Raw genomic sequence first — 26,174 nt, 5'->3', positions numbered from 1 at the left:
TGTGTTTAATCTTTATACTGATTTCTCAATCGAAGCGTATGCTACGTATCTTATCAACACAGAACATTTCACTAGTAAAATGATTTTATTATAAACAGCGATGTGTGAGTCATTTGAAACAGTCTATCTTAGAACGTTCAAAAATGGAAATTATTCTTTCATTTAACTAATACTTGACGCTATACAAAAAGGAATCTCACTCTTGTTAACCAATCAAGAGCAGTTACAGGGCAAGAACTATTCAAACAAGGAAGCATTCCTAATACATTCCTCGAGAGAAGATACAGAAACCCGATTCTCAAAGAAACTCAATTCCGTTCTCATTAATTCGTTCTAATTAATTCACCTTATCTAGGAGCAATTTTCCATTGCATATCTGCGAACGTCGAATCTCCTTCATGGAAAAGTCTCCGCGAACGTCCAAGTTATTAAAGATGAAAAGAAAAATCCACGTGCAAGAAAGCCAAGTGGAAGAAATGACAGAGCTGGAAAGGGGAGAACGTCGATAAAATCGCGGGAGCGAAGCCGGGAATATTTTCTACGATGATTACGAATTATGAGCATTGCTCCTTTCGTTTCTTATTTAGTAGGAAGAAGATCAAATAATCGGCGTTCCTCCGTTTCCTGTTACACGTACAATAGAGCTTCAGCAGTAGACAATGTCCTCTGCTGCAATCATTTTCACGGCAGAAATATTCTTACGGGGCTAAGGCTTGACGTGTTATATATTTTAACCAAGATCAAGCTTTGTTTAATTTTCCCCGGAGTTGAAGCATCTCGCGTTCCTCTTTCCACGAATATTTCTCGTCTACAACGCCTTTGTGGATACTACTTCTTGGAATTCTCTTTTAGTTCCTTCGCGACAAATGAATGAAACTCGAACAAACCACCGAGTATATTCGGACTTTTCGAAGATACGAGAGAATATTGAAACCACGACGGTGATCAAAGTAACCATCTGTGACCTTTTGTGGAAATTTTACTTTAAGAAATTTAATGATTTTTTGTAAAATATGTGAACGAAACTTTGCTTTTCTCTTTATATACAAATCATCCAATTTTTAAAGATTACGATATGGATAAGGATATTACTATTTCCTGTGTTATTTTACAGACGCTCGCCGCGAATATAACGATTGTTAATTCGCATCGTGAAAGCTACTATGCTCGAAGCTAATCGGTTATCGTAGTGTTAAGTAACAAATGAAACTGGATCATTCGAGAAAATAACGAGTGAAATCTCGAACATAGTTCGCGCGATTGTCGCGTGGTCCGGGCCACACCCAGTGAAATTGGATCGTCAGAAGTTATCAAATTTTTTGAAACGACCCTGAAGCAGTCGCGAAAGTAACCGGATGGAAGGTAGATGTGGGAGGGATCCCGCGAATAATAGGACGTATAAGATTTCCCTGTCTAGGAAAAATTGAATCGTTATCATGAACCGCAACCGGCTAAGGCTGACGCGTGCGGTTTTGTTGCTCGTGCCGGCTTATGACAGAACTATCGATCCTACTACTGGTCCAACTCGAACTTTTCCTCCGCTTCCCCACTCTGTTCGTAGCCTCTCTCGTCCATCCGAAATTCCAATGCTCTTTCCCTTGTTTCGGCCTGATCCCGTGCGTGAAATACATCCTAAGAGCATGGAAAGCGGTTATGTTACGCGAGTGCTTTACGTGCCTGTTGTATTGTATTAGTTCGGCAATCGATCCCACCATTGGCCATTACTCTCAACATTGATCAAAATTTCTACATACTTCAAATTAATTGACACATGAATGGTATTGCGGATTTAATTAATTCTGATTTGATTTTATTAGGTGTTAATGGCAAGACAAATTTATATTCGTGTTTGTGATGTTTAAAGTAATTGTGATGGAATCAGTGGTATGATGCAAAATATAAATAAGACAAATTGCAAATCTTCGAATGCTAAGCAAGGTTTCGAACAAATTAACCCACTCTCTTTGTATTTTATATATTATTAGCACTAGAACTACCACATCAGTCAGATTGACTGGTTTTACAAATTTATTTTCAAATTCCTACTTCGTGTTATATTTTTTTCCGCAATGATGTAACGAGTTTCGTAACGATAACTAAAGGAATAATATAATGAATTTTATTTTGCTTTTTATGTGTTTAAACTAAAAATAATTTTGCATCAAGGCTATTTATATCAATACCACTCGTATTTGTCGAAGTGTAAAAAGATCCTACAATCTGTTTATCGAACCCCAATTAACCAGTTTCCTCGTTTTGCACAACTTTGCACACGTTTCTAAAATTTTTACTGCGTATCCTTCGATATTATAATATCAGTTATCAGGAAAATTCCGGATCAATCGCTAGATAGCTAGATGCTAACACTAGAAATACCACTCCAGTCAAAACGACTGGTTCTACAATTTTATAAATGTGTCGACCATCATTTAGGGATCATAGTCTCAGATGGATTAATAATACCAAAAATGTACTACATAACATGGAATTCCTTCTGTAAGAAAGTAATAAATCAATAAATATAAAAATATTCTATTATTACATATTTTTTAAAGACTAGTCATTTTGACAGGTTGTGTTAACTATTATAATAGCTTCGTGTTAACTATTGGTAGTTCTAGTGTTAACGTAATATAATATTAATATAATAAAGATGTAACAAAAATATTATATGAAATGCCATATTTTGAATATTTTATATTTTTTCGTATTATACGCATTCTATTCGTTTTGCACATTTCAATTTTCTATAAATCCATGATCTAGTTACAATAGAGACCACGTTTAACCGAGCACGAAACAGGAGCGGACGTAAAGAAAATTGGTCTCCGGTTATCATTTCTTAGACGTATTGCTCTACAAGATATATTTGAAGAGCGGACGTGAGATACATGAGCCATCTTCTTCTTTTACTAGAAATACGTTTAAAATAAAACAATATAAGCGTGGTGCGATACAGCCTTAATTTTAATTCCTCGTATTAATGATTATCATGTCCGAAGTCAACGCGGAATAAATTATCGAGATGCATATATCGTCACGTCAATTTCGCTGATGAAAATTCCACGTGACTAATATTTACGTTAACAGCGACAATAACAAATAGTGTGTTCGATAAAATGTAAATCGATAAGGTGTTTTCGCTATAAATTCTAAAATTAGATCGGGCTGTTCCATGTTTCCTTGATAATTTGATATTTGTCAATTCCTCTCATGAATTATTAAACAAAAATATAACGCATAAACATATCCGTATAATCGTATTAAAAATCAACACAATCCAAATGTTAGTTCGTAGCGTTAAAGCTAGATGCAGGAAAAATCCTGAAAACTTTCAGGATGACCTATCATATAATAAAAACAAACCAGAAGCTTTGAAAGCTCAAAGTTCTAAATATTTCATTCATAAAAAATTAGAAAAAGAGATCCGTCAAATCTCGGATTTCAATAATATTGTATAAAATTATTAACCTAAAGTTTAGAATCACTACATATTCCATCGAAGATCTAACAATTTTGAAAAAAACATATGAATTTAAAATTATCTAAAATTTTTAAAAGTTCAAAGTTGAAAAAGAGAAACAGAACACCCCATCTTCTGTTGACACAAAACCCGTATAGAAATATACAATATACCAATTCGTTTTATTCTCGTCTTTATACAAACAGCATACAACCTCTTCGAAAGAATTATACAGAAAGGAATCGCGGGTATTATTTAAAAAGAAACGAAGAATTTTTCTAACGATTATATTCATTCTCTCCAAAGTAACAAAGTGCAGTCTGCTCCACTTTCTATAATCACTCTCTAAACGATAAAACGTCCAGTCGCCTTGCTGTCCGTGAAATTAACGAAATCAACACACGCGCTCGCGTTCGGTAATGCCGCATTATCGACATCCAATTCGCTGTAATCCCAAAACCGACAAATTGAAAAGGAGAAGAATACCACTTCATGTTTCTCTATCTGGTATTTCTGCTCCCTGCTTTCAGTTATACGCTTATCAAGGAAATGACGACCCACAGAAAATAGGATGAAAATAAGAGAAAAGAATGAATTTACATAGACATTCGTAGTCTGATCATTAACATTGTCTCTGCACTGGACTTCTCTCTCTCTCTCTCTCTCTCTCTCTCTCTCTCTCTATTTATCTATCTATCTATCTATCTATCTTTCTCTCCGTCTCTTTCTTTCTATTTTATAGATATAACCAGAGAAATTGAATCTAATTTTTTGGAGATAACATTTTGGAAGAAATCAAACATCAAATATGAAGATCAGGTCAAGGCCTCAGACAAACTAGCAGATTTTTCGATTTACCTAAGAAATTCATTTCATTTTAGGAAAAAATGTATTTTAATTTTAATGAGTCTACAATTGAATTCAAAGAAATCTGGGTTGATTTTTTGTCTATAACGACTCTTCCAAATATTCATCCAGATAGTTGTTTGAAAATTTATCTCGCGTAAAAACGTTATGAAATTATAAAATAAAAATATTTTTTAAATAAATACCTGTATATATAATAAAAATAAAGCAAATAACCATAATTTTTTCGTTTACCGAGCGAATGCAAGGAAGCGTTGAAGCACTTCCAAGCTTAAAGCAACGCAGTTAACAAAGTCACGTGACTGGAAGAATCATATGCAAACAATTTGCAGAACATCCGGTAACACCTGTTTTCCTCGTTTATCAAAACAGTCCCCCGTTTTTTCGCTCTTGATTTTATATTTTTTCGTTGATACATCGCGTTCGAAATGTGTTCAAATTGTGACAAAGGGACCACGTCGATTCCAGTGGCGGAACGAAGCGTTCCCGTTCAACTTCTGGAACAATGCCGCTGATAATAAGATAACAGTCGTGCCGGCAAGATTCGTCGACGAGGTTCTACAAACGAAAGAAGGTTACCGGGGAACGAGCAAAGGACCTCCTGTCCTCGCACCATTTCGCTCCCTTTCAACCCCATCCCCTTTCTTGAAATTCCTGTCCCGTCGCGATAACAAACTTCGCCCACTTGCTTTTCTCCCTGCGATGAGATCTTACCGGTGCCATTGTAACTGGCTCGTCTCGCCCCCGCTGAATCTCATTATTTCAAACCACGACGGTCAACTTCCAACACGTAGCACATGCACGACGTATACGTACATCGGACGAGGCTGAAATAATTAGCCATGCGATTCGCGGTTTCGCGCGTGTCATTGGTCGGACGCGTTACGCGGTTTGGCTTTTCAAACGACGTCATTGGTGTGTCAGGATTTGCTAAATTAATCGGTGAACACGGTGATGAGTTCGGACTAGACGCGTCTCGTGGGAATTCTTTTCGTTCGGCTCTGATTAACAAGTTAATTCGAGGATATAGGCGTACGCAATTTTTAACGATTGAAGTTTGAAGTTTGTATTTGACGCGAATGATATGTTTGATTATCGATTAATTAATAAATGGCGTATTACGTATTACTTATTAAAAAGTATTACGCTACTAATCGTGTATGTAATATTCCATTATTATTGAAGGACGTGAAATTTGAAAATTCCATTAATATCATTTACAACCAGATTTTTCTTTCGCAACGCTTCAAAAGCAACTAATCATCAATCATTGAAGTGCGTTTCTTTATGCAATTATGACAAATCTAAAGATTCAGTCATACAAAGAATGCATATAATATATAAGAATACATAAAATATCCAAACTGGAGTATTCGTCATAATTCTTAGTAGACGAAACAAATTACTATGTAGGTTCCATTCTTTTAAATCTCTTTAAAAAAAATATGGAATGACGTAAAAATCCGCAGTCTATCGATCACAAATAAAATATAAATTTGGCGTATCCAGAAATCTGGTAACATTGTGCTTCGCATAAAATAACAACGATGAGTACAGGGGGAAAAAATCGCTGAGAATCGTGGAACATCAAGCTCGTTTTCACGTTGATACAAAAGCTATTTCAATGAACATCGGCAATTTTCCGCCATAGCATGGGCTGTTTAGCCATATAACGGCTGCAAAAGCGACCGTTCCGGTCTCTGGCCTCTATTATTCGACTGGCATTAACCATTTGCGGCAGTGAAAATGCAAAATCGAAAATTCGTGCCTGGACGATTAACGACGGGCCCGTGCGTTCGTCGCGTGATCCACGGACATTTTCGGCTTCTCGTTGATCTCTTAATTCACCGGCCGGAACGAAGTTCTCCCATTTCTGCCCCCTCGGGGCGACCAGAAGGGGGAGAGAGGCGTGTCGAATTGAAACGAAATTACTCGCGAGTGCGCGAATCGTTCGAGAGCTAGTTGGGTAAGCACCTCGTGCTGTTAATGAAATTTTTGTTCTGTGATTTCGTTGGAATTTTTTTCTCGTAACAGAGAAACGAAAAAGAAAGAAGAGAATAAACGGGGGAACAGAGAGGTAAAAAAATTTTTTTCCCAACGAACGAACATCCGCACTATACGTAGCTTAATTGCGGGGCACTTTTGTTAATCGGCCAAAGCTCTTGATATTTTTCAGAGGTCCATATACGAATTTCGATGAAGAGAAGCTTTTTTGAAAAATTATTGCGTCGGATGATGATTAAAAATTCGACTTGAGATTTTATTCTGCTATGAAAATTTTTAATTTTTCTATCATCGGAACAATTATTCATAAATCTTCCACATTTGTTTATTTTCGTGTAATGAGAGTCCCATTCTTACGAGGAATACGGAATGTTGTACGTGGTAGGCGAATTTTTCGTGAAGAGAATGATGGGAAACAAGGATAACGATTCTTTAAACATGATATTTTATGCAAAGTACGAAATTGTGTGAGTGAAGTTGCTACGCCGCTAAATGATTTTTCGCTACTTCCTCATTTTTTAATATTTCTTTACGAAACTTCACCTATGAAACTTTTTACAGAATTTTCCCTCGTGAGCCGTTTGATCCTCTTCCGTATTACTTCGAAGAGCATTATCTTACGACACTTTTAGGGCGTTACATATAACTCGTTTACAGAAGATCTCATAATCGTAGGATTATGAGGTTGCAGTTCCGTTATGACGCGCTAAAAATCATCGAAGCTACCGGATAACAAAGTTGTCTTCTAATTCCACTAATCGCCTCTTTAAACTAAACGAGCTGTTGATTCGATTAACCGTGCAGGTATATTGATTACGTGTACGCTGTAACGATTTTCCATCCGCCTATGTGTGTCACAATTAGGATTACGTTAGAATTAAGATGAATAGGCGATAAGATGTTTGAGAGATTCTGTAGAAACGCTTCAAAAGAAACGGTCCGCTGATAATTGAAATTTCAAATAAAAAGCGTGATTATACTAAAACAGGAATTTTTTCGCCATTTCATTTCATTTTTTCACCTCACTTTCAGAAAGTCCCAGGTACCTTATGACATCTCATATTTATTTATCTTAAAAAAGTACGATAAAATTGTCATCCAGCGAGATCGAAAATTTGGGTAGAATTTACTTATAATTCATTTCATTTACAGATTTATACCCCAGAATTATCATCGAGTCAAAGGGAACATAAATCCTTTGAATGTTTCGTTAATATAACAGCGCCGCGGAAAGTTAAGTTGAAATAATCCATGGCTCGATTTATCGTTGGTTGATCCCCGTGTCCTAATTCGCGAGAGTTCGCTCAGCCTGGTGAACGAAGTTATACACATCGATAATTCTGGGCGACGCATCGTTTTCGACAACGTGTGACAAACGTTATTCCTTGCGAAACGATAATCGCGCGATCCCGTGAGACACATGTGAAATTTGCGTCCCATCAAATTCGATGTTTCGTCGCGTCTTTTGACTTCGTCTCGCGATACAAGCAGAGTTTATTTCAAAAATTTTCCAACGATTCCTAGGACGAAAATTTAATTAGAGTTCCACTTCGTTCCACTGTCTTTAAATTCCATTCGAATTCCATTACCGAACTGTACACGCTATCGCTCCGTGCCGATAAACTACTCTATAGCGTTAATCGTGTTAATCACGTTCTCGTGATCGCTCGAGATTCAGTTTCAATTTCTTTCTTTACCAACAATGAAACGAGTTAAGCAGCTAATTACATTTTATTAGAAGAACATGGTAAATGCTGTAATTAAGGACCACGTGAAAAAAATGTCAGAATTTCCCTTTTGTTCATTTCCTGGCTTCTTCATCACTTAGTGGCTAAAAAAATATATCTTAAGAAAAAATTGTTGAAAAAAGAAATAACTTGAAAGACACAGAACGAAGGTACGAACACAAAACGAAGATACAAAACTATTTGAAAATAGTTGCACCAGAATATTTTACCAAAGTAAATTTATAAGAAACTGTATTTCTAAGAAGAAACTTTAAAACGGCGAAATTCTCTGTTGACGATTTTTTGATAATTCACACCTGCTCTAAATTCTACGACAGAAGAGGGTAGGATCGTAAAATGATCGTACGTCAGATTGAACCAACGTGAAGACGTCCGATAATCGCGTTATCGCTGCAGGCTCGAGACTAATTTGATTAGCCTCTTGTGAAGGATACGGCAGGATTCTCCAACGGAACTGATCTGTCTTCCAGTCGATAGAGGACAATTTGGTGCTTGTAGAGCGAAAAAAGTTAATGTGATTATCTCGGCATTTACCGAGGACTTTGGGACATTGTAGTTCAAGTCTTAAGAATTTTCTTAACTTTAATGGATTTTTGGAAAGATACTAGGGAAAGCCAGAATTTATTGTTTCCAAAACTCAAGATAGAAGATTCGTTAGAGTGTTAGTTTTTAGATGAATATAATCTAGCAAACCGAACATAATATGAAGCTTTTCAATTGCTATTTAACGAAACGAAAAGAAGTGAACCCTCTATCAGCACCCTCTTCATCGTTCGATCAAAGATGTGTAGTGGCTTTATCTTCTTTTGTGCTTTAAAGTTGTACGTTAATTTGTAATTTGTGCGAACGTTGCATGAGCGTGCAAATTGGCGAACTACGTGTTACGACCGGTGTAAATGACTGATAACGCAGCTAATAACGATCGAATAACGCGGATACTGAAATTTCCAGTCAGTCACGAAGCTTCGAGCGACGCAAATTGAGACGTTGCAACGATATTAACCGCGTTACTAGCCGTTTTGATGCTGGATTCTCTCGAATCGAGTTGGGCAAAGCTCGAAGCACACTTTCGAAATGTTTGCAGATCGGTTGGGAATTAATTTTGCGTTGGCTAATGAATTGAAATGATTTACGTTGATCAAGAACAAAATTGTAGTGTATTATGTTTGGAGACTAATAGTAGCTTCACTTTGTTATCGTTGACTGTTTTTATACAAATCCTTTGAATTGATTTTTGAAGACCTGAGTACTTTTTCAATTCGTTAAACAGCGATACATTCTGCAAGTGAAAACTGGGATCATTTTTGTTATGAATGCTTCGTTTCAGGAGCTCTTTTTCTTTCAACTGTGCTTAATTGAAGTCAATTAAACAAGTCCTCCGCCTCAAGAATATTTAATATTGTATAAATATAAAATATAATTAAAATCAAACTCTCTAACAATTTAGTATGGAACATTATCATCACCAAAATTTTTAAAATTAATCTAAGAAGATCATCTTTAAACATGGAGCAGAAGTACAAAGAAAAACCGATAAGGTCTTTAATTGAAGAAAATTGTGGGTAAAATTAAACTCTATTTCTCGCTTCCAGATATTAAAATATTATACATAGCCATAAAGGCTTGGAAATCCATTTAGAAAGTCCTCTAGATAAATACAAATTTTCTATATTTTTTGTAGCGAAGAATCCATTTATACCACTTTTCCACTCAACTCATTTGCCACTTGAAATTATCTCGTTGCGTTACAATATTGCAGCAGCAAAAATCGAGCGATGCGCACGTACAAATCGCTTCCGAACAATTTTTTAACTCAAACCACAATTCTGTGCCAATGGTGGATAAATCGATCTCAGAACAATCGCGACGCCAAAACCAGCTCGACTTTTCAGAACATCAACTTTTCCCTTGGATCGATCGTCGCCAGGTAAATGGCCGCGAACTGTATAATCTGAAAGCTTGGAACTCACAATCGAAACAGAAAGAGGAGGGAAGGTTGGACCTTCTATGTAGCGGAACGGAAACGCCGCAACTTTTCTGTTTCAAAAAAATGGAGAACACACAGAACGCAGCGTGTATAAAGTGAGCCGTTTTTATTCGTTTTTGCGTTCGCACTGTACTGTTGTTAAGCGAATGCAAGTTGCAACGTTGTCCCGAGGGACGTCGTTTCTTCGTCGGAATAGCAACGTTATCTGCGGCACTGGGTTCCCTTTAAATGCGTTTTTGCGCTGACAAAAGCGAAACCGGAAGCAGCGTCATCGCGTCTCTTTGGGCCACGATTCAGCGTCGCGGAACCTGGCTGAAATCTGTTGCTTTGTCGAGTCGAGAGGAAAAGGTTCCGCTCTGTAACGACCGTAGTTGAAGAATAAAATGTCGAAGGCGCGGAAGTAGCTGGTTTCGCGTGCTTAAAGTGCGATGAATTCGTGGTCACACTGGAGATAAAATGTGGGACGTCGATGACATTTATGCATCTATTTTATGTTTACACCATCGACGATCTGATTTTCATGATGCAGTCTAGCGTTTCAAGCTATCCGTTTAGAATTCGAAATAGGAGATTATAGATCATGTGGATCTGTATGGACAATATTAGCAGATTCGCGGTCGATAACTTTATTGATACCGTAAAGTATCAAACCGCAGATTTCTACAATTATGAGAAAGATTTATAGAGCTCGTCGTAAAATATTATGTTCTGTATTGTTTATTATTGATAATTCGAATAGTAACAGTACCGGATAATTGGTCTCTCTGAGCCCTCTTACACAATTGAATACTAATTCAAATACTAACGAAATTTTACTAATTGTTAATATCGACAATTGGAATAAATTTCGCAATAAAATAAATGAAATTGATCGCGAGCAAATTTTATAAATCACAGATCATCCGATTGTCTTACGTGGTAAAAAAACTGTAAAATTATGAATAAAAGTGAAATCTATCTATACTGACAAATCACAAGCTATATATCATAAACCTCATTTTTAAATTTTACAATTTTGTGAGAATAATTATACTGCGATCTATAACATTTATCTCTAGAAAATCATTCATTTTGTTACCGATCTTTCTGCTATTATACAAGAGAATTTTGAATTTATTCTTCATTACAACAGTTACTTATAACATTCTCCGAATAATATTATTTAACCCGTTCACTGCTGGATTTTACGGGTTCAGAATAGTGAACACGTATATCGTACAGATCGTATCATTACGGTCTGAGCAGTGAAAGGGTTAAATTGCATAGGAAGACGTAACTCCTGGATGAAAGACACCATGCTTCCTTTCCTTTCCTTTTCCTTGAAATTGCACCTTTGCAGAATATTTTAAATACCAAAGCCTCGGCGAAACTCTACGAAAGAGCAACGAAGATCTATCGAAGGAAACAGTTTCTGAGAAACACGACAAAGACGGGAATAAGAACAGTTGACCCAAAATTTCGGCGGATACATTAAAAAGCTACAGTCTAATAAATTCTGAAACATGCCGAAAGCCTGTTCGACGTAGAGAACCGCAAGCCAGCGGAATTCTTCCGCGGATATCGTCGTATAGGGATGCTCGACATTCTTGGCGAGCGAGTCTGCGAACGCGTACGACAATAAGTCACGCTTGAATTTCCAATAGCGATGCTGCGCTACTCTTGGATCTTGTAGTAGACCATCGTTCCACCCTGGTATACGCAAATTTTGGCAACCTCGAGTGCTCGTAAATGCAATGTGCGGATTCGTCTTGCACTTCCATCGCAAGATAACGACTGAGGCAACCGTAAAATTTCAGAGAACCGTACGATTTCGATCGTGGATTCGTTGACATGTGAGAATTCTTTCTGGCGCGAAAAAATGAATTTTAAATGACCCATGGCTGGCTGAACCGTCAGGAACGATATTACGAGTTCGACGCGTTACTTCCAGGGAAATTTATGTGACAAGATCGATAAAATTCTGAATGAAAACTTCACAGTTTCGTACATTCGTCTTGTATCGAGTTCTATAGTTGCGAATTTTGAAAAAAAAACATTTTACGTTTATACTTGGGTTTGATGTTAACTTTAAAAATTTTACGAATTTTGGATTTGACACTAGAAGTATTTTTTATATATATGTATATACCTATATTATCGATGAAAAATTTCAAATCACCTTCCAGGTTATATATATAGCGAACTTTCTACCAATTTTGCTATTTCACAATGAATACTATAAATATCAATATTGATTTCCCCTCTTTTTACGGACCTTTATCTAAAAAGTTTTCCAAGGAAACAGCACTCTAAGGGGACTTTTTATGGGTGAGCAGATTCGAAATGTAACAACAGAAACGCAACACAGAGACAGGCGATGTTTGTTCATGTGACGCATTCAACTTGACTTCATTGAAGCTCGCCGTTCGTTTCTTTCTCCTTGCTGGAACATGTGCCCTGCCGTTCGCTATTGTGAATCGACCAGGCTGGCCAACGTTCGCCGGAAGCCTCATCGCGCGTCGCGAATGTCAACAGTGGCGCAAGCTTTGACCACTCTCGCGGAATGGATGACGATCTCACGACATAACGTACGTTCAATTGAAAACGGTTCTTCGATTTCTATCGCTTTTCCAACGAATGTTGATATGTGACATTATTGAAGTTTAACATAATCGTAGAGCAAGAGATGGTTTTAACAGATTCTCGTAAACATTTAGTGTTGTGATAAACAACGCTGAAAACATCTTCGTACCAAAGAAGATGTTTCGCATTTTTGAGACAGACATTTCTATGTTTATCCTCGATCGAAGATAAAGAACTAAATCTCAAATATACACTTATGGAGTTCCAAAATTTTGCACACTTCATCACGAAACACAAAAAGATGTTCTATCTAGGATCCTAGTCGTACACGAAGACTCTCAGGTATCTAATCCCATGCATCGTTCAGCATCTTCAGAAGCGAACGTCCCTGCGTCAAACCACACGTCGCGTAACACCATCGCGAGAGACCCAAAAATCCATCGGCGGGACGTGAGCAATGAAAAGGATCCCTTACCTCAAAAGAGGCGATCAGAACGCTGTACTGTGGAAGGACAGGGATGCCGGACGATCCTGGCTACCTCGAGGGAAGCTCGCCCGGGCGGCATGGCTCCCACCTCTTCGCCCTGTGATCCTCCCGACTGCTGCCCGGCAGGGTGTCCTTCTTCCTCTGTTTGTGCTGATTCGTTTGGCAACCGTGGACGTTGTTCGCACAGAGCGGAAGTCGAAATACGTCGAACACAAGAAAATACCAAAGTATGCTTCCGTATACACCGTAGTAGAACAAAGATCCTTTAACGGCAGAACCTTAGAACTCGAGAGTGTCAAGAATACGCGTCACGATAATGACGACGACACGATTCTCATTCCGGTTACGTCTTCTCGGTGTACGCGTCACACTTGGACTGGTACGATACGCGTCGATAAGAGAGGAGGCGAGAAACGCGACAGAGCCGAAGGATCATCCGACGAGCGAGAAAGAAGAAAAAGTCGTTGATCGAGATGACATTGGCTACTGTGAAGACAGGGAGCGTGACACACACCAGGTCCAGGGTTGGTAAAAAGGACGATCTCTCTAGGGAATCGTGGTCGGCTGTCGAACAGGATCAGAGAAAAGAGAGCACAGAAAACTAAGCACAGGACACGATGGCCCGGCCACTGCGCCGGCACTGAGGCTACGCCGCAGCCTCGCTCTCCTGCTACTCCCTCCCCTCTCGTTGCTCGACTAACTCTCTCTCTCTCTCTTTCCTCGACTCTCGTTCCCCGCCTCTACCTCTCTCTCTCTCTCTCTCTCTCTCTCTTTGCCTCTCCTTCTCCCTCTTCCAAGTTTAATTTCTCTCTCTAACCGCCCCCTACGCGTCTACCTCTCTTCTGTTGCACACACCTCTCCGCCACTCTCCGCTCTCTCTTTTCGGATCTCCGCCACCCCTGACACGCGCTCCGCACCCTCACCCCTCTTCCGTTATCCTCCTTCCTCCCTAGACGCAGTTTCTATCTCTGTTTTACTAGCCGCTGCATCCCTCTCGCTTTCTCGATGCTTCTTTCTTGATCGGGATAGGTGTCCGTGTTTTCGAACGCGCGCCCCTCCCGTAACCTTTTCTTGAATCCTCTGCTTCTTTCTTCAATGCCCCGGTCCTCTTCTTTTCTAACATACATCAACCGAGCTTCGAGAGGTTTGTTTGCATTTTCTTGGTTTTTTCCGCTAACCTTTTTATCCTGTTCCTCGCCACATCTTCGTTTCGAACGCTACCCATTCCCTATTCCCTTCGGAGAATTTCTGGTTTTGTATCCTAATTTCTACTTTCTCGCTTTCTGTGGATTCATTCGAAGCATCCTCTTGGTGATTTTTCTTACCACAATGTTTTACATGTGATACCTTACATACCTTCAGCTTTGCGCTATTTTCATCTGGGAATACATACCTATATTATATATATTATTTCATATACATAAACGTGAGCTATTCGTTTTAGGGATGCTTCGAATTGTGACGTGTAGCATTTGTTACACGTTGTTTTTTATCTATTTCCTGCATTCAGTATCCTTTACCAGTTCTTCCTATTTTCTACCTCAATCTTTCATTTCACTCACTTCCCTTCTTGTTTCCCGTTTTACCACGAACGTATTAGTCGCTGTAAAGTATTTGCTACTAAACTATAGTATCGACCAGTTCCTTACGTCGATTCCACTTATTTCACTCGTTGAATGCGTTCATCTTTCGCAACTTTACGTTTTACCTCCATCCTTTATTTACTTGTCACCTTCATTCTATTCCGATTTTAATTATTTTACGTTTTTTTAGATTCCTGTTTTCGTTCCCATGTTTGTAGAATTTCCCATTCGTTTTCCTACCTCCATTAATCCTCTTACCAAACTCGTCCATTTCGTCCTCGTCATCCTTTATCGCAATTTTCTCAGCTTCTTCCTTCTCAGGTGCATCTTCGCCCGGTTTTCACCGAGATTTTCTTTTCCCATGTCTTGCATTCACAACCCTGTAGCACCCTTTTTGCTTGTTTTCCTCTCTATCCTTTCAATCCTTCTCTGTTTCCCTCCTCTTTCAGCTATAGCGATGGCACCGAGTTCCACGTCATCGAAAATTCTTGCTGTTCTACAGAGTTTCACCACAAAATTCAAGCCCGTGACGATCCTGGCACTCTTTCATCCCCCTCTAACCCTGCCGCAAACCCTTGTAGCCCATCCTGCTGGCAGCCTCAACGATGAAATAAACACAATCCACAGAATCTCTCGATGTGCTTCGTGAAACCACGAAATATTTAAGTCCATCACGTTCCTGTTTGCTGTTTCAAACTGAATGACATCGAACAGTCTACTCTTTTTTCTGCGAATTAATTTTTTCCATCCCTTAAATATTTGTAATATTTAATATTTAAGCTATCGCTAAATAAAAACGAGTAAGGATTTAAAAGAAGAGCAGTATTCTAGACATAATACAATCTCTTATTATTTTCTCTAAGTATTTCACGATATGCATAAAACGTTTAAGAATTCTAGTGAAATGTTTGCTCACATGACAGATGCAATTTTTCTTTTAAAACGAGATCGACTTTCTTATCCCTTGAATCGATCGGTAAGTGAAAATATGGAAGGAAGAAAAAGTGGAGCCTCTAAGAGCCACGACCTTCGACGTGGCGATATGATCGAGGATAAGGTTCTGATTTGCGGCATGGTCCAATTGTTATGCTAATAATATTCCGCCACTGGGCTGCAAGCCGTCGATGCGATAAAGATTTCACCACGATCTGCGAAATTCTTGACAATCGCATTACAGATGATAATAAAGATAGTCCGATGGACAAAAATACGGATTCTACGGTAACGTGATGTTCGATTCGATGCGCCATGGTCACGTAAATCGAACTTCAACCCCCGAACTTTGCCCAATTTATAGGGAATTCGAACTCTTGGTCGTCGATTCTCTTTGAATTTTTCTCTCCAGAGCTTGTTTTCTTCCCGAAAGAAAAGAATGACTTCCTTATGTGGAACTATTTTTCAGCAAACAAAAGCGTACGAGGAATTTCGCGATGATTCCTCGGTTCAAAGACACCTAACGTTGCGTCAGGGGGCAATTACGGAACAAGAAATGTCATTATTATTAGCGATATACACAAGCACATTGTAAGTAGGTTCGAATATTGACCGATCAGATTTAAGTGTTTTGTAAGCGTTTTAAAAAAATGGAGCAAAATTTTCAAGTAGAACCGAATGTGAACACGACAAATACGAAATCTCTATGAGTACATTAAATATACACCCAAACAGAATCAGAAACTGGTCAAATTTTACCAACGTTATCATAACAGTCGTGTCTCATTATAGTACCGACAGAACTTCAAAATGTTTTGTACGAAACACACAGTATATATAATACTACATAGAAGTTCTCTGCGATAAGCGTTTAAATATTTCCACTGGCCACTATACGTATTGAACTTGATCCCGATGCTAATTATTAGCGAAGCGTAACGCGCCCAGTTTCTGCAATTCAATCGTTACCTACGCTACTGTTTGAACCGCACTCTTACCTTTGATAAATTACATGCATGGAATGGTATCTCGATGAAACAAATTCTGACTATCGAACGATTACGAATGTTAGATATAATTGTTCACTCGGCCGAATAATTATCCTGTGATAAATGATATCGGGAGTAACGCAAATAAGACTGTCTGTTATTATGCGCAGCTAGTTTATAACGAGTAATAGAAAGCCTTGTCGCCACCAACGTATTACATTTTGCACCTGTAGAATTCAATAGTCGCTTACACCATTATTGCTCTGTTTATTTCTAAAGTGCCTCTTGAAACCACAGCCGAATAGCACAATTAGCATCTGAGATCTGGCCTCGGGTTTCGCTTTATCTCCAAACTTTAAAGGATACAGATCATCCCAACCTCTTTTTCCTATAATTTCAGCGTCTTGATTTTGAAAATGCGCGATAAATTAAAGAGCAGCATCAACTTACAACCTTACTATGAAGTTAGCAATGTAAAAAGTTTAATACAATTTTAAAAAGTTCAGTGAAAAACTTGGTTTAGCGCGCACTCTATTTCAAGTCATCAAATCCCTAACGTCGCTTACAGTGGCTACGAATAGTATTGTCACGCCATTGTATTAGGTTGTCCGAAAAGTTTCTTTCGCTTTATGGGGAAATAATAGACATACAATGTTTTTTGTTTTATATTATTTTCGTATTATTTTCGAATTACGTACGATCCATTTTGTTCTGTTGAGATAAACACCACGACATTTCACAGACTTGGTTTCACGTTTGATAAAGGTGCACTGTTGCAAAAAACACGTTTGCGAAAGAAAGACACTTTCCGGACAACCTAATAAATATTTATTATATAATTTATGTACCAATCAATGAGTACCAAATACATTAAAGTGTTATTTAATAATTTAATAATCGTTTTTTCATATATGACTACAAAGATATTATGGAAATGAAACGTAGAAGCTGATTAAAAAAAGAAAAACACTGCCTTCAACAATAATAGTATATGCCAATACCTTTCATAATCACCATGCATCATACACTTAAACTCACGCTGTATACTTACGCCATTGCTCTTTCTCGAAGCAAAGTCCGTATACAATTAACTTTGTGACGTGGATAGACCTTTCTCAAAGATCTTAACCAGCGATCTACAACTGCTGCGATAGCGCGAGGCCTTCGTACATAGCGAAAGACCGCGAACTTCCTGGACGATTAATCTCGCACCTGGCGTCCTTGACCTCAGAAATGGAAAGGTTACAGGAGTCAAGGATGCGCATGCAACGTCTCCTGGCCCCGTGGTAGTCGAAAATCGATGACGGTGAACAAGGTTAGACCGCGACTTTCCATTTTGCGTGATCAACGGAGAGTGAAAATAAAGCCTCGACTTAACGAGCACCGCCGTAGGATGCAGTGTATACGTGTGTCGTGATCCGTCGTGGACACGGTGTTAGAATTCGTGCCGCGGAAGATTTACTATCTGACAGTGTTGTCCGATTGATAGTGTTGCTCGATCGTGATCAGAAACTATTTGAGTTGTATAGGACGATGAAGGGGTTCGTACGATGTGGTAGAAATAACGGCACTTTGGTACACACGAATTTTGTAGCGTGAGAAGTGGAGGAATGATGATCGGGTGTTTCGTTCCTTAGTTGTAATTGAGTTTTGCATCGCAAAATTTCCAATATATTTATTGTACGAAATATCCAACTTTTAACCAACACCTCATGAATCTTAAGGAAAAAAACGTGTGTGTATTACTCGTAAATTTCATCAACTGTATCATGGAAAGTGTTATCTCCTTTTTTGTCCCCTATGATATAGAACTAAAGACCAGTAGGATTTTTGTACTTCAAAGCATCATAAATGTATCTGTCTTATCATCAAAATATCACCTCTAAACTCTAATTTTATCAGTGTTATTATTTTATCACATTTAAGTTTACATTTTACTTCAAGTTCACTTGCTTTATATATCTCAAGTTCTTTGTATGTTATTTTTAAAATTTTAATTTGTGTGTTTAACGTTTTACAGATTTTCATTTCCTGGCACTTTCCCCTTGCATTTCTCACGCTCCATATTCAACCGCGTCGGAATATACGGTTACCTTTAATCTGCACGCGACTACCACGACAATGGTGTTCCATTTCGATCGCAGAATTCGGATGTTCGACGAGTCAGCCGTACCACGCGACGACGCTTTTTTTCTAACAGAAATCGAATGGCAGCACGACGGACGAAGCGTTGGGTTCCCGTGGTGGCGATCCAGCCTTCGGGATTAGATTTCAATGGGAAGGTATTTCAAACGCACCGTGCGATGCATCGCCATTGGGAAACGAACGCGCATCCTGAAATTCCGTTCTTTATGACAGGGAATTTTGCGATGAAATGATTTTATTCTGGTATCCCACGGAAAAGAGAGATTTTTGGTTTAGTGTGAAACAGTGATGCAATTGAAAGTCGAAGTACCAGTAAAATTAGATTAAATGAAATTAAATTAAATGGGGTGAATTAACTATTTCGAAGCTCCAGATACACGTATTTGCCATCAACTTTCTATCAAATCTTTTAGTCAATATAAGATATAGAACAGTAATACGAGTGATCTAATATTTGGTATATAATTTGGTGCGGTATATATTTCACGAGATCAAATAGTTTGAAAATCTTTGATCCAAAACGAAAACATAGATATCGTATACGTTTAAGGATACTTCTGAATATCTAAGGGTAAAAAAGCTCTTCTTTTCTTTTTTCCTGAAACTATATTATATTTTGAGATTCCTCTATTGCACCGTGTGAAGTAAAACCTTCTACTACTACACCTTCTATTTTTCATCGGTGAAGAACTAACGAAGTTTCAACAATGATATAGTCGTCGGCCGTAAGTCGTTCTTCGAGAATTGTATCGACTAGAAGGAACAAAGAAATTGCAAATATTTCACAGGAACAAACGAAGGAAGCTGTTGGGAAGGAAAACGGATGAAAATTTCAAAATAAAGAAGAGGATTTTCTTTTCTTAACCGCTTCTCATGTAGAACAAAAACACACGATGACTCAGGATGTCTCGAATGTCTCTTCAGCCTCTTTTTTGCGTTGCTAGAAAACTTCATAGGGTCTATACTAAAAAGGGAAGTATCATAAAATTCAGGAAGAAGATAAAAGAAACAATATAAAATAAAGAATATTACACCTAACAGCAATTACAACATTCTTTTCTATAATAAAGAACTTAGAAAAGTTTTCATGTCTCCTTGTACTTTTTCCATAAATGTACACTCTCCTCTTGCATCTTTTACATCGACGATATCTTTCATATTTACGAAAATTCTTTTGTAAAAGTTTTCTTGAAAATTCTTCATCTCCTTTGCAAATTTATAGTTTCTCCTTGCGCCTTCGTATATCGTCGATATTTTCCTTATTTGCCGAACTCTTTTTTGAAAATTCTTCGGTCTCTTTATAAATTTATAGTTTACTTTTCCTTTACCTTCTACATCGCGTCGATATTTTTCATATCTATCAAAATCCTTTTATAAAAGTATTTCAAGGATTTCTAGCTCGTGGAAGCGAGGGGATATGAAGCGAAGAAAACAAACGCGGGAAACGCAATTTCGATCAGCTCGTATCTGTGGGATTTAATGGAGAAAAAATAGAGGTTGACGGGAAATTAACGTGGACAATGGAACGGGAGCATCAGCAGATCGCGACCTGTCAAGGCACGTTGTAAAATATATATTTTACAATCGGCCGTCGTTGCCGACAATTTTTCAATTAATCTATCGACCGGTGTCACGCTGCCCTTTTTTCGCTGTTCGTTCAACGTCACCGTGGTGACAAAAACTTTTACCGTCCGTATCTCGACCAATTTTTCGACCAGTGTTTGCAAAATCCGTATGGAATTTCCACCATTACATGTTTCACTTACCCTGGAACGCGCACCAATGAATTTCGACGTCTACCCTTTGTCACCGTGTAAAATGTTGCGTAGCTATCTGCATATGGAAGCTTCTCCAGACGCTGAATTTTGTTAAATTTTTTATCGTGCGATTTAGAGTTATCTTGGTTTGCAATTTTTTCACAAAACTGGAATTCTATTTAATTAAACTTTGGATGACGAAAACTAGGTCAACTCTGACACGTGTAAATGTTTTAAATTTATAATTTTCTCAATTACATTTACTTGGCATGTGTGAGAGAAATAAAAACAGAGGTTAAAAAATCTATATGAAACGCACTGATGCTTTATTGATCAGCACCACAGATTAGAAAATAATAGAAGGAGATATAAAAATATATAAAGGTATAAAAAATGTATCCTTCAAATAAATCGTAATATAAACATTGTATAGTAATCGTGAACCAATACGCGACGTTTTATAATACACAGAGTGTACTTTAACTGGCAACACAGGATATGTATATATTAAAAATATATTATTGCATAAATCCTTTGGTACGAAGAAAAACATATAGCTGGTATAAGTCATCCTTCTATAAATAGGATAATGGAAAAAATTTCAATATCAAACTAATGTTTTTAAATGGAACGATATATTTTTTTATTCAAAATGTGTTATTCGAAAAGATACACGAATTTCTTCGCGAATTGACGAGGGAATAAATCGAAGGTGGGCTCTTGAGATAAAATGTTTCCATTCTGGCCAGAATCGAGGCGTATTCTTGGAAAAACTCTCGTTCTGTGGCCAGATCGATCTTCGACCAGACAAATTCGGCTGCGAAACGTAGCGAACCAACGATGAGGTATCGCTGGTGGAAACTTTTTCCCAAGACTTTCGAACCACCGAAGTCCACCTCAAGGAAAAATGAAATTTAGGAATCGAGAGGGCGCCTCGCCGATATTTTACAGCGTGCATCGCAAGGAAGTAACACCGACTACCGACTTGAAAGAGGATTAAATCACGAGAAGTACAACTTAACGGGATTATTCCACGAGAATTCAGCTTAAACATGGCTTGTGTTTGCGCTCAAGTGATGAAGTAGAATTTTAATTGACACCTCAAACAAGAATTTTGCGATGGAAAATTTAGAAATACACTTACCGAAATAACTGAAGAACCTACTAATACTAGGAAACAGTTCTATTACATCAACCAAGCGAACAGAAAGAAAGAAATTATCCGTATGATATCGCAATAAAGATTTATCGGACTATAACGGTTCAAAGGTACGTAACCTAAAACTTTCATGCTATAAAAATCAATCGACTCATGGTTTTTCCACATTACTGCTTTATTAATCTTGCAGATCTCTCTAAAAATTCCTATCTCCTTAGTCATCGAACTATCAATCATGCATCCTCTCTATCTTACTCTCCCGTGAAACAAAATCCACCATAAGGTACCTTCCAAGAACCCTGTGATCTTCTACGTATCATTCGTGTCTCGTTCAAAGATGTACTAGCATAGGTATTCGAATGAAATTCATTGAAAAGACAGTACAGGTTAAACGAAGTCACGTTAGCAAAGTAAACTATTCCTCGTGCTGATCCAGCTTGCTCGCTGTCTATCGAGACGACTGACATTTATTCAGTTTCTGTTCCAATGACAGTCGTTCGTCACGGAAGAACAACGATGGTGGGATTTCCACGTCGACGAAAGTCGAAGTGGATGTCGACGGCGGATAGATCATGAAAGCTGGTCGAACGATGCCGTTTAATGACCGCCAGCTACGAGATAGCGATCGTTTCTGATTGAAATAACAAGACCCTAGACGAACATCCTCAATGATGATACATGGAAGAGATTTCTCGGTAATCCAAGGATAATCGTGGACCGTTTCAAGGAACTGATACCTAGATTTTATTGTTTTGTGTAAGGATCGCTGTTGTTGACGGAATTGAATCTAATCCTTTAACACGCGAAAATTTAGAGTTAGGATGGTGAGACTGGAACGATTTGACGATTAAGAGAAAGTTGATTCGGTTTCAATGATTAAATTAAGGGTTTAGTGGGGATAATAATGGCGTAGATGCAAATTTGTGCACAAGTTTGTTTAAAACGATAAAGGTGTTTCCTTCGATAAAACCAGATTTTTACATTGAAATATAAAAAACTTGAAGAATGGAGAAATGTTGAATGAAATAAGTTGAGAAAATTTAGCGTAAATTTTCTCTCGTATGACTTTGATTACACATAGATACATATGAACATAATTACCTTAGTTGTTCTATAATATTACATTACGAGTAACGTTTTAAAGATTGATGGGTGTTAAACATCTCTAACCTAATCATGAATCGATACCTGTTCGGAAAGCAATGAAAGAAGTCCGGAACTCTGTAGCGAAAGAGCGGAAGAAAGTTTCGTGGCTCCGAAAGTTCAACGAGATTGAAAGCTAACTCTGGGCGGAGCCACTCAGGAGATTAAAAAAAATTCAGGCACACGATTTAACGACCGCCTCCACGTCCACTCGATGCTCTCGTCGCATAATTTCGTTTTCCTTCAACTTACCCGAACCAAATCGACGAAATCCGTTATAATTACCTATTATTACACGATTTCGTTTTTCCAATAATAATTAACCTCATTCTCATTCAAATTTTTTTTCGTTGCTTGATTCATCCGAATCCAATGATACGCTATGTATGTCTTATGAATGAATTCGTAATATCATTATTACGTACATGTAGAAACTTCACATAGATATACCTATTTATATTTATACTCCAATAATTATCAGTCAATAGTGAGATATGATATCAAAATATATGTACAAATGTAGTTAAAGCCTTTCTAAACTATTAATAAAAGTATCGCAAAATAAGAAGTTAGTTTCCAGGGGATGAGACGATTATTTTTTGGCTTCAACTAGATGAAAAGAAAATATATAAATTAAAAAGAAATGTTTTTCATTGGAAAATATAACTTTCTAGTTGAAGTGAGTAAAATTTCTTTTACAAAATTTTACCCACAGACAGACAGGAAGGTAAACTAAATGAAAATCATTTATAAAAGTTAAATTCACAGAGAAAGTAGATTCTCATCTTCATCGACGCTTTTAATTTGCAGTTTATCAAGTATTAAGTATCCTCACAACTCGCTGTGTAATTAATTCAGTAAAAATTAAAAATACTGAAACAAGTCGACGCAACAGTAGACGTTGAAAACTTGAGTTTTTTTCTATTTCCCTCCTGTCTATTGACTAGAAAGTTGTTGCATCGTGATTCACCGTTCTAATGTAACCGGATGGCCAGGAATTATGGTTGGTTCACGGTAATTACTTCGAGTAGTAGCGATGTTATTACGTACCCTGCAACGAAGCCACCACAATGTTAATTTATTTTCACCTGGTCGATAATTAACGCCAATTCGAAGAGACATCGTACTTTTTCCGCCCTTTTTCCCCAACTTCTCGAAACTTTTCCTTTGAAAGGTGGAACTCGCGCTGAAAAACTTTCCTTTTCTCTCGTTCGTTTACGAAACTCTTCTATCATTTACTACATTTTTTTTTTATTTACTTTTTCCTTTAAAAACTTCGTTCCCCGTTACCTAGATGATTTTAGAATTTAATAACCATACTCCGTTAATATATTTGATGAGCATATACAAGCAAAAATGTTATACGTTGACAAAGTTTGGCCATTAATCTCTGATAGATCCTGCATGCCAATAATATTGAAAGATCCAAATAAAATCATAAACATATACATATATATGGTATTTAAAAAATATAAATCGAAAAATATAGATCATAGAAATTCTCAACAGAAAATTGGCAATTTTGAAAAATTCAACTTTCGTTCGAACAACCATTGCCTTCCATATTTTGGAACATTTTTCTCGTGAAAAAACGCTGATAGAAGACAAAGAAGAGAACGAAAACAAAAGGGGCGCGACTGTGCGAAAAAACATCACAAACGACACCATCGTGTTTTAGGAGTGCTAATAACAACGGAAGGTTTGGCGCAGCTTGTCAGAGAGGAATCACTAGCTCTCGAAAAGGGTTGCATCGGAAGTCGTGCCACGGTTTATAGTTCAAGGATGGCTGTCTCTATTCCAGGATAGAAGAACCTGGTGTAATTGATGAGTTCGCGTCACGCCAACCGCGATAATGCCCGTCACGTGATCAGGCTGAGTTCTCCTTGGCACCTAGCTTCGAGTTCGCCGTCGTTCTCCCTGGATGGAAGATGGATTTCCGGTCTGTCACGCGACCTACGTTGAAGCTGCCTCGTTAGAAGTAAATAGACTAGGAACTTTCGATGGATCGTTACTTCTTACTTTCCTAGATTAGGTGTGAGCTGCAAGTGATTAAAACTGTCGAGAATATGTAGAAAATTATGTAGAAACAGTAGCTTCTCTAATTTAATTCAAGACAACTTTTGTCGTGTTGTCGGCAATTTTGTGATTCAACTAGAAATCATTTTTTAACATAAAAAATAAACATTAACATAAAAATTAAAGATGCAAGACCATTCTTTTGTTTTCTTTCAAAAAAAAACCTCCGTTCCTATCACCAGTTCTTGGATTATCATAGAAATATGCAAAAATTCAGAAACGAGAGTTGTAGCTCATCACAGAGTTTACTAAGTTAACTTTGTGCACTTAAGAATCTGAAAGAAGAATTTTAAGAAGTTACGAATTCATAATTGGAGCGTTATAGACAACAGCACAATGTTCATGAAACATTCAATCGTTTGACTAACCTGTTCTGTACTGCTTGATAGGGATCGACGAACATTAGTAGACTACGATGAATATTTGAAAGCAGTTGAAAGCTTCTAAAGACATTCAGAGAACTTCTCCGATGCCTCTTCTTCTATCGTGTAGGGAAGCTCCAACAGTATCTGGTCCCACGTGAATAGCCAAGAATCGTCCGTGAATCTGTTGAAACACTCGAAAGGCTATTTGAGCTCGAAACTACGCTTACAAACCGCGTATCTTAGGAAATCCTTTTTACATATTGTTACCAGTCAAGAATCTGGACAATCATTGTCTTAACAATACATGGGTACGAAGCAACCAAGGCTCAAAGCTTCGTATCACCATCTAAGATATTTAACTAGAACTGCTTATTATAGAGAGAACGAAACTTTGTATTATGTGTCCTTTATTAGTAACAAAAATTAAGGAAAACTTTTTATGTTCCTAAAGTTCCACTAATATCAGTCAACAATTTGGACAATTATTATTTCGAGGATAGATACGAAACAATCGAAAATCAGAACCTCGTTTCATTAGCTCTAAACCTGATTGAAAATTATTTAAAAAATTAAAGGAACGCAGTTTTGTATCAAGAATTGTAAAAACTTTAAAAATCTTCTCAAATTCCCAAAGCTTACCGAAGATGAGTAAAGCAATTACTATGTCGAGAATCGAAGTTTCGTTCTAGCTATAAATCTACCCTAGAACTATTAAAATGCATAAAGCTGTAATCTGTAAGTCCTGTGTCATTAACAAAAATTACAGAAAACTCCCTAAATACCCACAACTTCATGAACAACCCAATCTAAGAACTGCACATTAAGCCACGTTAAGATGCGATCGTAAACGCGGTGCACGTTAGTCAGGATTTAAAAAAACAAGCAAAATGAAAAGATTTAGAATGG

General features: G+C 37.6%; 1 protein-coding gene across 2 annotated transcripts in view; it reads right to left on the bottom strand.

The window, feature by feature from the left end:
• LOC126917312 (dipeptidyl aminopeptidase-like protein 6) overlaps positions 1–13,766 on the bottom strand; it is a 114,538-nt gene extending 100,772 nt beyond the window's left edge. For both annotated transcript variants that reach the window (XM_050724059.1, XM_050724062.1), the window contains exon 1: positions 13,107–13,766. The gene's annotated coding sequence lies outside the window, so the exon portion shown is untranslated. The remainder of the gene's footprint in view (positions 1–13,106) is intronic.
• Positions 13,767–26,174: the final 12,408 nt, after the last annotated feature.

This window comes from Bombus affinis, chromosome 6, assembly GCF_024516045.1.
Source record: "Bombus affinis isolate iyBomAffi1 chromosome 6, iyBomAffi1.2, whole genome shotgun sequence".
Classification (NCBI taxonomy): Eukaryota; Metazoa; Arthropoda; class Insecta; order Hymenoptera; family Apidae; genus Bombus; species Bombus affinis.
Note: the sequence above shows the minus strand (reverse complement) of the source record. Positions and strands in the feature narration are given on the sequence as shown.